Raw genomic sequence first — 10,319 nt, 5'->3', positions numbered from 1 at the left:
ACTCAAATGGGTATAGTGATAAACGAATAAAGCATAAAGATAAAGATAGAGATACTTATGTATATCATTGGTGAGAGCTTCAGATAAGCGTATGAAGATGCCTTCCCTTCCGTCTCTCTGCTTTCTTACTGTCTTCATCCAATCCTTCCTACTCCTTTCCATGGCAAGCTTATGCAAGGGTTTCACCGTTGTCAGTGGCTACCTCCCATCCTCTCATTGGAAATGTTCAACGCACCCTGTCACGGCACGGCTATCCATCTGTCGGTTCTCAATCAGGCTGGAATAGAATCCAGTGATTCTTTTGCGTCTGTCACTAACGCCCTGCCTTCAGGAGTTTGAAGCACGTCACAGTCATTCAATCATTGAATCCTACTCAGAATACCACAGACAAGGTTAGACCTTCCGGATTCTCTTGAATGCCGCCATCAGTTCTTGCCTATACCACGAAGATTCCGGTTAAAGAATCCAAGAGATATTCACTAGAGCTTTAATTGCTTGTAGAACAAGAGTGGTTGTCAGTCACTTTGTTCATGAGTGAGAATGATGATGAGTGTCACGGATCATCACCTTCATCAAGTTGAAGAACAAGTGATATCTTGGACAAAGAACAAGCGGAATTGAATAGAAGAACAATAGTAATTGCATTAATACTCGAGGTACAGCAGAGCTCCACACCTTAATCTATGGTGTGTAGAAACTCCACCGTTGAAAATACATAAGAACAAGGTCTAGGCATGGCCGAATGGCCAGCCTCCCAAATGATCTAAGATAGCATGAAACTCAAAGATAGCTACCAAGATCTGATCTAAGAACTAGATGTCCAAAGATGATCAAAGGATCAAAAACAATCCAAAGATGAAAAATACAATGGTAAAAGGTCCTATATATAGAGAACTAGTAGCCTAGGGTGTACAGAGATGAGTAAATGACATAAAAATCCACTTCCGGGCCCACTTGGTGTGTGCTTGGGCTGAGCAATGAAGCATTTTCGTGTAGAGACTCTTCTTGGAGTTAAACGCCAGCTTTAGTGCCAGTTTGGGCGTTTAACTCCCATTTAGGTGCCAGTTCCGGCGTTTAACGCTGGAATTTCTGTAGGTGACTTTGAACGCCGGTTTGGGCCATCAAATCTTGGGCAAAGTATGGACTATCATATATTGCTGGAAAGCCCAGGATGTCTACTTTCCAACGCCGTTGAGAGCGCGCCAATTGGGCTTCTGTAGCTCCAGAAAATCCACTTCGAGTGCAGGGAGGTCAGAATCCAACAGCATCTGCAGTCCTTTTGAGTCTCTGAATCAGATTTTTGCTCAGATCCCTCAATTTCAGCCAGAAAATACCTGAAATCACAGAAAAACACACAAACTCATAGTAAAGTCCAGAAAAGTGAATTTTATCTAAAAACTAATAAAAATATAATAAAAACTAACTAAAAGATACTAGAAACATACTAAAAACAATGCCAAAAAGCGTACAAATTATCCGCTCATCACCCTCCCAAGTACTTCTATGACTCGGTAGGGTCCTTTCCAGTTTGCTGCCAACTTCCCTTCTCCGGGCCGAGTTGTTCCAATGTCGTTTCGAATTAAGATGAGATCGTTCTCAGCGGAACTTTTTGGTACTACCCTTTGATTATATCTGGAAGCCATTCGACGTTTTAGAGCTTCTTCTCTGATCCGAGCTCTTTCCTGGATTTCAGGTAGTAGGTCGAGTTCTTCCCTCTGAAGTTGGGAGTTTGCTCCCTCATTATAATGGACTACTCTATGCGATCCTTCTTCAATTTCTACTGGAATCATTGCCTCCATTCCGTATGCTAATCAGAAAGGGGATTCCTTTGTGGTGAAATGTCGCGTCGTTCGATATGCCCATAGAACCTGTGAAAGCTCCTCTGCCCAGGCTCCTTTTGCATCTTGCAGTCTTCGTTTTAACCCTGCCAATATGACTTTGTTGCCGGCTTCGGCCTGTCCATTGGCTTGTGGATGTTCGACAGAGGTGTACTGGTGCTTTATATTCAAGTCGGCTACTAATTTTCTGAAGCCTGCGTCTGTGAATTGGGTGCCATTGTCTGTGGTTATTGAATATGGGACTCCAAACCTCGTGACAATGTTTCTATATAAGAATTTTTGGCTTCTTTGGGCGGTGGCATTGGCTAGGGGTTCTGCCTCGATCCATTTTGTAAAGTAATCTACCCCTACTATGAGGAATTTAACTTGCCCTAATCCCTGGGGAAAGGGACCGAGAAGGTCGAGTCCCCATTTTGCGAACGGCCAAGGCGAAGTCACGCTAATGAGTTCTTCTGGCGGGGCGATGTGGAAGTTGGCATGTTTCTGACATGGTGGACATGTCTTTACAAATTCTGTAGATTCTTTCTGTAAGGTTGGCCAATAAAACCCTGCCCGAAGTATCTTTTTGGCGAGAGCCCGTGCTCCGAGATGATTGCCACAAATGCCGCCGTGTACCTCTTCTAACACTTCCCTGGTGTGGGAGGTCAGCATGCATTTTAGTAATGGTACCGAGATCCCTCTTTTGTACAGGATGTTGTTTATGATGGTGTAGTACTGTGCCTCCCTTTTTAGCCTCTTTGCTTCCTTTTCTTCTGTGGGGAGCGTTCCTGTTTTGAGGTAGTTGATTATAGGGATCATCCATCCTTGGTCCTGGCCTGTTATGGTTAGGACTTTTTCTGCTTCCGAGATTGATGGGTTCTGTAACATTTCCTGGATGAGGCTTCTATTGTTGCCCCCTGGTTTGGTGCTGGCTAGTTTTGAGAGTGTGTTAGCTCCGGCATTTTGCTCACGGTGTATGTAGCAGATCTTGTATTCCCCGATTTGTCCGAGCTGTTCCATGGTCTTATCCAAATACTTTTTCATGGCGGGATCTTTGGCTTAGTAGCTCCCTGTTATTTGTGATGTGACCACTTGCGAATCGCTGTAAATGTTAAGTTTTCGAGCTCCCATCTCTTCAGCCAGTTTCAAACCAGCTAGCAATGCTTCGTATTCCGCCTGGTTATTTGAAGCCGGGAATCCGAACTTGAGGGAGAGCTCAACTTGGGTTCCCTGGTTGCTTTCTAATATCACTCCTGCGCCGCTTCCCATTTTATTTGAAGAACCGTCCACATAGAGATTCCACTCTATGGGGGTTTCCAGGGCATCTGTGAATTCTGCGATAAAGTCGGCTAGGTATTATGATTTAATGGCCGTCTGAGCTTCATATTGGAGGTCGAACTCTGACAGCTCGACTGCCCATTGTAGAATTCTGCCTGCTAAATCTGTTTTCTGCAATATTCCTTTTAAGGGCTGGTTAGTTCGAACTTTAATGGTGTGGGCCTGGAAGTAAGGGCGGAGTCGTTGAGATGTTAGAACGAGAGTATAGGTAAATTTTTCTATTTTCTGATAGTTCAGCTCGGATCCCTATAGTGCTTTGCTAATGAAGTAGACGGGTTGTTATCCGTTTTCGTCTTCTCTGACCAGTGCTGACACTACTGCCCTGCTTCCTACTGCGAGATATAATATGAGTGGTTCTCCTTCTCGTGGTCGGGATAGGATAGGTGGCTATCCTAAGTACTTCTTAATGTCTTGGAAGGCTTGTTCGCATTCTGTCGTCCATTCGAACTGTTTTCCCTTTCTTAAAGTAGCATGGAAGGGGAGGGATCTTATCGCGGCTCCTGCTAAGAATCGGGATAGGGCAGCCATTCTCCCGTTGAGTTGCTGTACTTCTTTGACGCAGGTTGGGCTCTTCATGTTGAGTTTAGCCTGTCATTTATCTGGATTTGCTTCAATTCCTCTTTGTGTGAGCATAAAACCTAAGAATTTGCATGCTTCTACCGCAAAGGTGCATTTTGCTGGATTGAGTCGCATATCATGCTTCCTAATGGTGTCGAACACTTGGGCTAGGTTGGACAATAATGTCTCTTCACTTTGTGTTTTAATTAGCATGTCATCCATGTAGACTTCCATGATCTTTCCGATGTGATCTGAGAAGACTTTATTCATTAGCCTTTGGTAAGTAGCTCCTGCATTCTTGAGACCGAAAGGCATCACGATGTAGCAGTAGTTTGCTTTTGGTGTTAGGAACGAGGTCTTTTCTTGATCTGGTGGATACATGGGGATTTGATTGTACCCCGAGTATGTGTCCATAAACGAGAGATATTTGTATCCGGAGGAAGCATCTACTAGAGCGTCAATACTTGGGAGTGGGTATGGATCTTTTGGACAAGCCTTGTTGAGATCGGTGTAATCGGTGCACATTCGCCACTTCCCATTTGATTTTTTCACCAAGACAACGTTGGCTAGCCATAGCGGGTATTTGACTTCTCTTATGAATCCGGCTTCCAGTAGTGCCTGTACTTGCTCGTCCACAGCTTGGGATCGCTCTGGCCCAAGTTTTCTTCGTCTCTGTTGCACCGATCAAGATCCTGGATAAACTGCCAATTTATGACACATTAGCTTAGGGTCTATGCCTGGCATGTCTGCGGCTTTCCACGCGAAGAGATCGACGTTATCTCGCAAGAATTGTATTAGTAATTCTTTTAAATCTCCTTTTAGGATTGTGTCGATATTGGTTGTTTTTTTCGAGGTGTCCCCGATCTGAATCTTTTCTATCTCGCCTTCTGGCTGGGGACGAAGTTCTTCTCGTCGGTGAACTCCGCCCAGCTCGATTGTGTGGAACTCTTCTCCTTTGCCTCTAAGGTTTAGGCTTTCGTTATAACAGCGACGTGCCGTCTTCTGGTCTGCTTTTATCGTGGCTATCCCTTTTGGGGTTGGGAACTTCATACATAGGTATGGGGTCAAGACTATTGCATCGAGTTGGTTGAGTGTTGTCCGTCCTATGAGAGCGTTGTAAGCTGAACTTACATCGACTACGATGTAGTCTATTTTGAAGGTCCTGGATTGGTCCCCTTTTCCGAAGGTTGTATGTAGTAGTGTGTATCCGAGTGGTCGAACCGGGGTATCTCCTAGCCCAAACAGGCTGTTTGGATATGCTTTAAGTTCTTTTTCTTCCAAGCCGAGTTTATCAAAGGCTGCTTTGAATAAGATGTCGGCAGAACTCCCTTGGTCTATTAAGGTACGGTGTAGGTTGGCGTTTGCCAATATGATGGTGATAACCATGGGATCATCGTGTCCTGTGATGATGCCGGATGCGTCCTCTTTAGTGAATGTAATTGCCGGAATGTTGAGTGCTTTCTCCTCTCCTTCGACATGATATACTTCTTTGAGATATCTTTTGTGAGAGGATTTGGAGATTGATGAGCGGATAATTTATACGCTTTTTGGCATTATTTTTAGTATGTTTTTAGTATGTTTTAGTTAGTTTTTATTATATTTTTATTAGTTTTTAGTTAAAATTAACTTTTCTGGACTTTACTATGAGTTTGTGTGATTTTCTGTGATTTCAGGTATTTTCTGGCTGAAATTGAGGGACTTGAGCAAAAATCTGATTCAGAGGCTGAAAAGGACTGCAGATGCTGTTGGATTCTGACCACCCTGCACTCGAAGTAGATTTTCTGGAGCTACAGAAGCCCAATTGGCGCGCTCTCAACGGCGTTAGAAAGTAGACATCCTGGGCTTTCCAGCAATGTATAATAGTTCATACTTTGCTCGAGATTTGATTGCCCGAACCGGCGTTCCAAGAATGCCCGGCGTTAAACGCCGGAACTGGCACAAGAATGGGAGTTAAACGCCCAAACTGCCACAAAAGCTGGCGTTTAACTCCAAGAAAAATCTCTACACATGAAAGCTTCAATGCTCAGCCCAAGCACACACCAAGTGGGCCCGGAAGTGGATTTTTATGTCATTTACTCATCTTTGTAAACCTTAGGCTACTAGTTCTTTATAAATAAGACCTTTTGCTATTGTATTTTCATCTTGGTTCTTCTGGTTCCCTCTCTGGGGCTGAAGCCAATGATCACCATTATCACTTATGTATTTTCAATGGTGGAGTTTCTACACACCATAGATTAAGGTGTGGAGCTCTGCTGTACCTCGAGTATCAATGCAATTACTATTGTTCTTCTATTCAATTCGGCTTATTCTTGTTCTAAGATATCACTTATTCCTCAACTTGATGAATGTGATGATCCATGACACTCATCATCATTCTCACCTATGAACGTGTGCCTGACAACCACCTCCGTTCTACCTTAGATTGAGTGGATATCTCTTGGATTCCTTAATCGGAATCTTCGTGGTATAAGCTAGAATTGATGGCAGCATTCAAGAGAATCCAGAAGGTCTAAACCTTGTCTGTGGTATTCTGAGTAGGATTCAAGGATTGAATGACTGTGACGAGCTTCAAACTCCTGAAGGCTGGGCGTTAGTGACAGACGCAAAAGAATCAATGGATTCTATTCCAACCTGATTGAGAACCGACAGATGATTAGCCGTGCCGTGACAGGGTGCGTTGAACATTTTCACTGAGAGGACGGGACTGTAGCCACTGACAACGGTGATGCCCAACATACAGCTTGCCATGGAAAGGAGTAAGAAGGATTGAATGAAGACTGTAGGAAAGCAGAGAGACGGAAGGGACAAAACATCTCCATTCGCTTATCTGAAATTCTCACCAATGAATTACATAAGTATCTCTATCTTTATGCTTTATTAATATATCATTCATAACCATTTGAATCTGCCTGACTAAGATTTAAAAGATGACCATAGCTTGCTTCATACCAACAATCTCCGTGGGATCGACCCTTACTCGCGTAAGGTTTATTACTTGGACGACCCAGTGCACTTGCTGGTTAGTTGTGCGAAGTTGTGATAAAGAGTTGAGATTGCAATTGAGCATACCATGTTGATGGCGCCATTGATGATCACAATTTCGTGCACCAAGTTTTTGGCGCCGTTGCCGGGGATTGTTAAGTTTGGACAACTGACGGTTCATCTTGTTGCTTAGATTAGGTATCTTTCTTCAGAGTTCTTAAGAATGAATTCTAGTGTTTCAAGGTGATGTTCTTATCATCACCAAAGCTGATTGATTCTCATCAATTTAGCTCTTGAATGCAATGTCCTGCTGAAGCTTGGCTAGCCATGTCTAATTCCTTTAGACTAAAGCTTTAGACTAACATTGCATGATTCCTGGAATTCTCATTAAGAATTTTGATACCTTTATTTTCTTTTCCACTTAATTTTCGAAAAATAAAAAAAATTTTACAAAATCATAACAATCAAAAATATTTTATGTTTCTTGTTGAGTCTAGTGTCTCATTTTAAATTTGGTGTCAATTGCATGTTTCTGTTCTTCTTGCATTCATTCATGTGTCTTAAGTGATCTTCAAGATGTTCTTGACGATTTCCTTGCTCTGATCTTTGAATTCTCTTGACTTGAGTGTTTTGTTGTTTCTCATATGCATTCTCATTTGTTAGTGTCAATAGTATACAAACTTCTAAGTTTGGTGTCTTGCATGCATTGTTATTTTATTTTAGTTACATTTTGATTATTAAAAATCCAAAATTTTTTTTATTTGTGTCTTTTCAAGTCAATAATACAGAGAATTGAAGATTCAGAACATACAGCAGAGGAATTACACAGAAAAAGCTGGGCGTTCAAAACGCCCAGTGAATAAGGGCAAACTGGCGTTTAAACGCCAGCCAGGGTGCCTGGCTGGGCGTTTAACGCCCAAAAGGGTAGTGTTTTGGGCGTTAAATGCCAGAATGTGCACCATTCTGGGCGTTTACCGCCAGGATGACACAAGAGGGAAGATTTTGTTTTCAAGTTTTCAAAATTTTTTTTCAAAATCAAATCTTTTTCAAATCATATCTTTTCAATCAAATCTTTTTCAAAATCAATTTCTTTCCATTTTCAAAAATACTTGCTATCAATTAATGATTTGATTCAACATTTCAAGTATGTTGCCTTTTCTGTTGAGAAAGGTTTAATGTTTGAATCATATCTTTCCTTGTTAGCCAAGTCATTAATTTTCAAAATCAAATCTTTTTAAATTGTTTTTCAAATCATATCTTCTCAATCACATCTTTTTAAAACCATAACTTTTCAATCATATCTTCTAATCACATCTTTTTCAAAATAGTTTTCAATCATATCTTTTTTATTTCTAATCTTAAAATCTTTTTCTAAAATCACTTGATTTCTTTTCCACTCTTAGTTTTCGAAAATCAATTAGTATTTTTCAAAATGTTTTTAAAATCTTTTTTTTTAATTTTCGAAAATTTCTTCTTCTCTTCTCACATCCTTCTATTTATGGACTAACACTCCTCCTCAATGCACAATTCGAACTCCATCATACTTGATAAGTTTGAATTCTTCTACTTCTTCCTTATAATTTTCTTTTCTTCTGACACCTCAAGGAGTCTCTATACTGTGACATAGAGGATTCCATACTTTCTTGTTCTCTTCTCTTTCATATGAGCAGGAGCAAAGACAAAAGCATTCTTGTTGAGGCTGATCCTGAACCTGAAAGGACCTTGAAGCGAAAGCTCAGAAAAGCTAAGGCACAACTCTCTGTAGAGAACCTAACAGAAATCTTCAAAGAAGAAGAACCCATGGCAGCCGAAAACAACAACAATGCCAACAATGCAAGGAAGGTGCTGGGTGACTTTACTGCACCTACTCCCGACTTCTATGGGAGAAGCATCTCTATCCCTACCATTGGAGCAAACAACTTTGAGCTTAAGCCTCAATTAGTTTCTCTAATGCAACAGAATTGCAAGTTCCATGGACTTCTATTGGAAGATCCTCATCAGTTTTTAGCTGAATTCTTGTAAATCTGTGACACTGTCAAGACCAATGGGGTTGACCCTGAAGTCTACAGACTTATGCTATTCCCTTTTGCTGTAAGAGACAGAGCTAGGATATGGTTGGAGTCACAACCTAAAGAAAGCCTGAACTCTTGGGAAAAGCTAGTCAATGCCTTCTTAGCAAAGTTCTTTCCACCTCAAAAATTGAGTAAGCTTAGAGTGGAAGTCCAAACCTTCAGACAGAAGGAAGGTGAATCCCTCTATGAAGCTTGGGAAAGATACAAACAATTGATCAGAAAGTGTCCTTCTGACATGCTTTCTGAATGGAGCATCATAGGTATCTTCTATGATGGTCTGTCTGAACTGTCCAAGATGTCTTTGGATAGCTCTGCTGGAGGATCTCTTCATCTGAAGAAGACGCCTACAGAAGATCAAGAACTAATTGAAATGGTTGCAAATAACCAATTCATGTACACTTCTAAAAGGAATCCTGTGAACAATGGGACAAATCAGAAGAAAGGAGTTCTTGAGATTGATACTCTGAATGCCATACTGGCTCAGAACAAAATATTGACTCAGCAAGTCAATTTGATTTCTCAAAGGCTGTCTGGAATGCAAGCTGCACCAGGCAGTACTAAGGACACTTCATCTGAAGAAGAAGCTTATGATTCTGAGAACCTTTCAATGGAAGAGGTGAATTACATGAGAGAACCCTATGGTAACACCTATAATTCTTCATGGAGAAATCATCCAAATCTCTCATGGAAGGATCAACAGATACCTCAACAAGGTTTCAACAACAATAATGGTGGAAGAAACAGGTTTAGCATTGGCAAGCCATTTCCATCATCTTCTCAGCAACAGACAGAGAATTCTAAGCAGAGCCACTCTGACTTAGCAACCGTGGTCTCTGATCTAATCAAAACCACTCAAAGTTTCATAACTGAAACAAGGTCCTCCATTAGAAATTTGGAGGTACAAGTGGGACAGCTGAGTAAAAAAGTTACTGAACTCCCTCCTAGCACTCTTCCAAGCAATACAGAGGAAAATCCAAAAGGAGAATGCAAGGCCATTAGCTACCCACATGGCCGAATTTGGAGAGGAGGAAGAGGCAGTGAGCGCCACTGAGGAAGACCTCAATGGACGTCCACTGGCCTCCAATGAGTTCCCTAATGAGGAGCCATGGGAATCTGAGGCTCACACTGAGACCATAGAGATTCCATTGGATTTACTTCTGCCATTCATGAGCTCTGATGAGTATTCTTCCTCTGAAGAGGATGAATATGTCACTGAAGAGCAAGTTGCCAAGTACCTTGGAGCAATCATGAAGCTAAATGACAAGTTATTTGGTAATGAGACTTGGGAGAATGAACCTCCTTTGCTCACCAAAGAACTGGATGACTTGTCTAGGCAGAAATTACCTTAAAAGAAACAAGATCCTGGGAAGTTCTCAATACCTTGTACCATAGGCACCATGACCTTTAAGAAGGCTCTGTGTGACCTAGGGTCAAGTATAAACCTCATGCCTCTCTCTATAATGGAAAAGCTAGGGATCTTTGAGGTGTAAGCTGCAAGAATCTCACTAGAGATGGCAGACAATTCAAGAAAACAAGCTTATGGACTTGTAGA

At 41.6% G+C, this 10,319-nt stretch overlaps 1 non-coding gene across 1 annotated transcript; it reads right to left on the bottom strand.

Moving 5' to 3' along the window:
- Positions 1-8,900: 8,900 nt before the first annotated feature.
- Positions 8,901-9,008, bottom strand: LOC130950105 (small nucleolar RNA R71). The gene has a single exon (XR_009073523.1). It is a non-coding gene; the product is annotated as a small nucleolar RNA R71 (small nucleolar RNA).
- Positions 9,009-10,319: the final 1,311 nt, after the last annotated feature.

The sequence above is a fragment of the Arachis stenosperma genome, chromosome 1 (genome assembly GCF_014773155.1).
Source record: "Arachis stenosperma cultivar V10309 chromosome 1, arast.V10309.gnm1.PFL2, whole genome shotgun sequence".
In the NCBI taxonomy this organism is placed as follows: Eukaryota; Viridiplantae; Streptophyta; class Magnoliopsida; order Fabales; family Fabaceae; genus Arachis; species Arachis stenosperma.
Note: the sequence above shows the minus strand (reverse complement) of the source record. Positions and strands in the feature narration are given on the sequence as shown.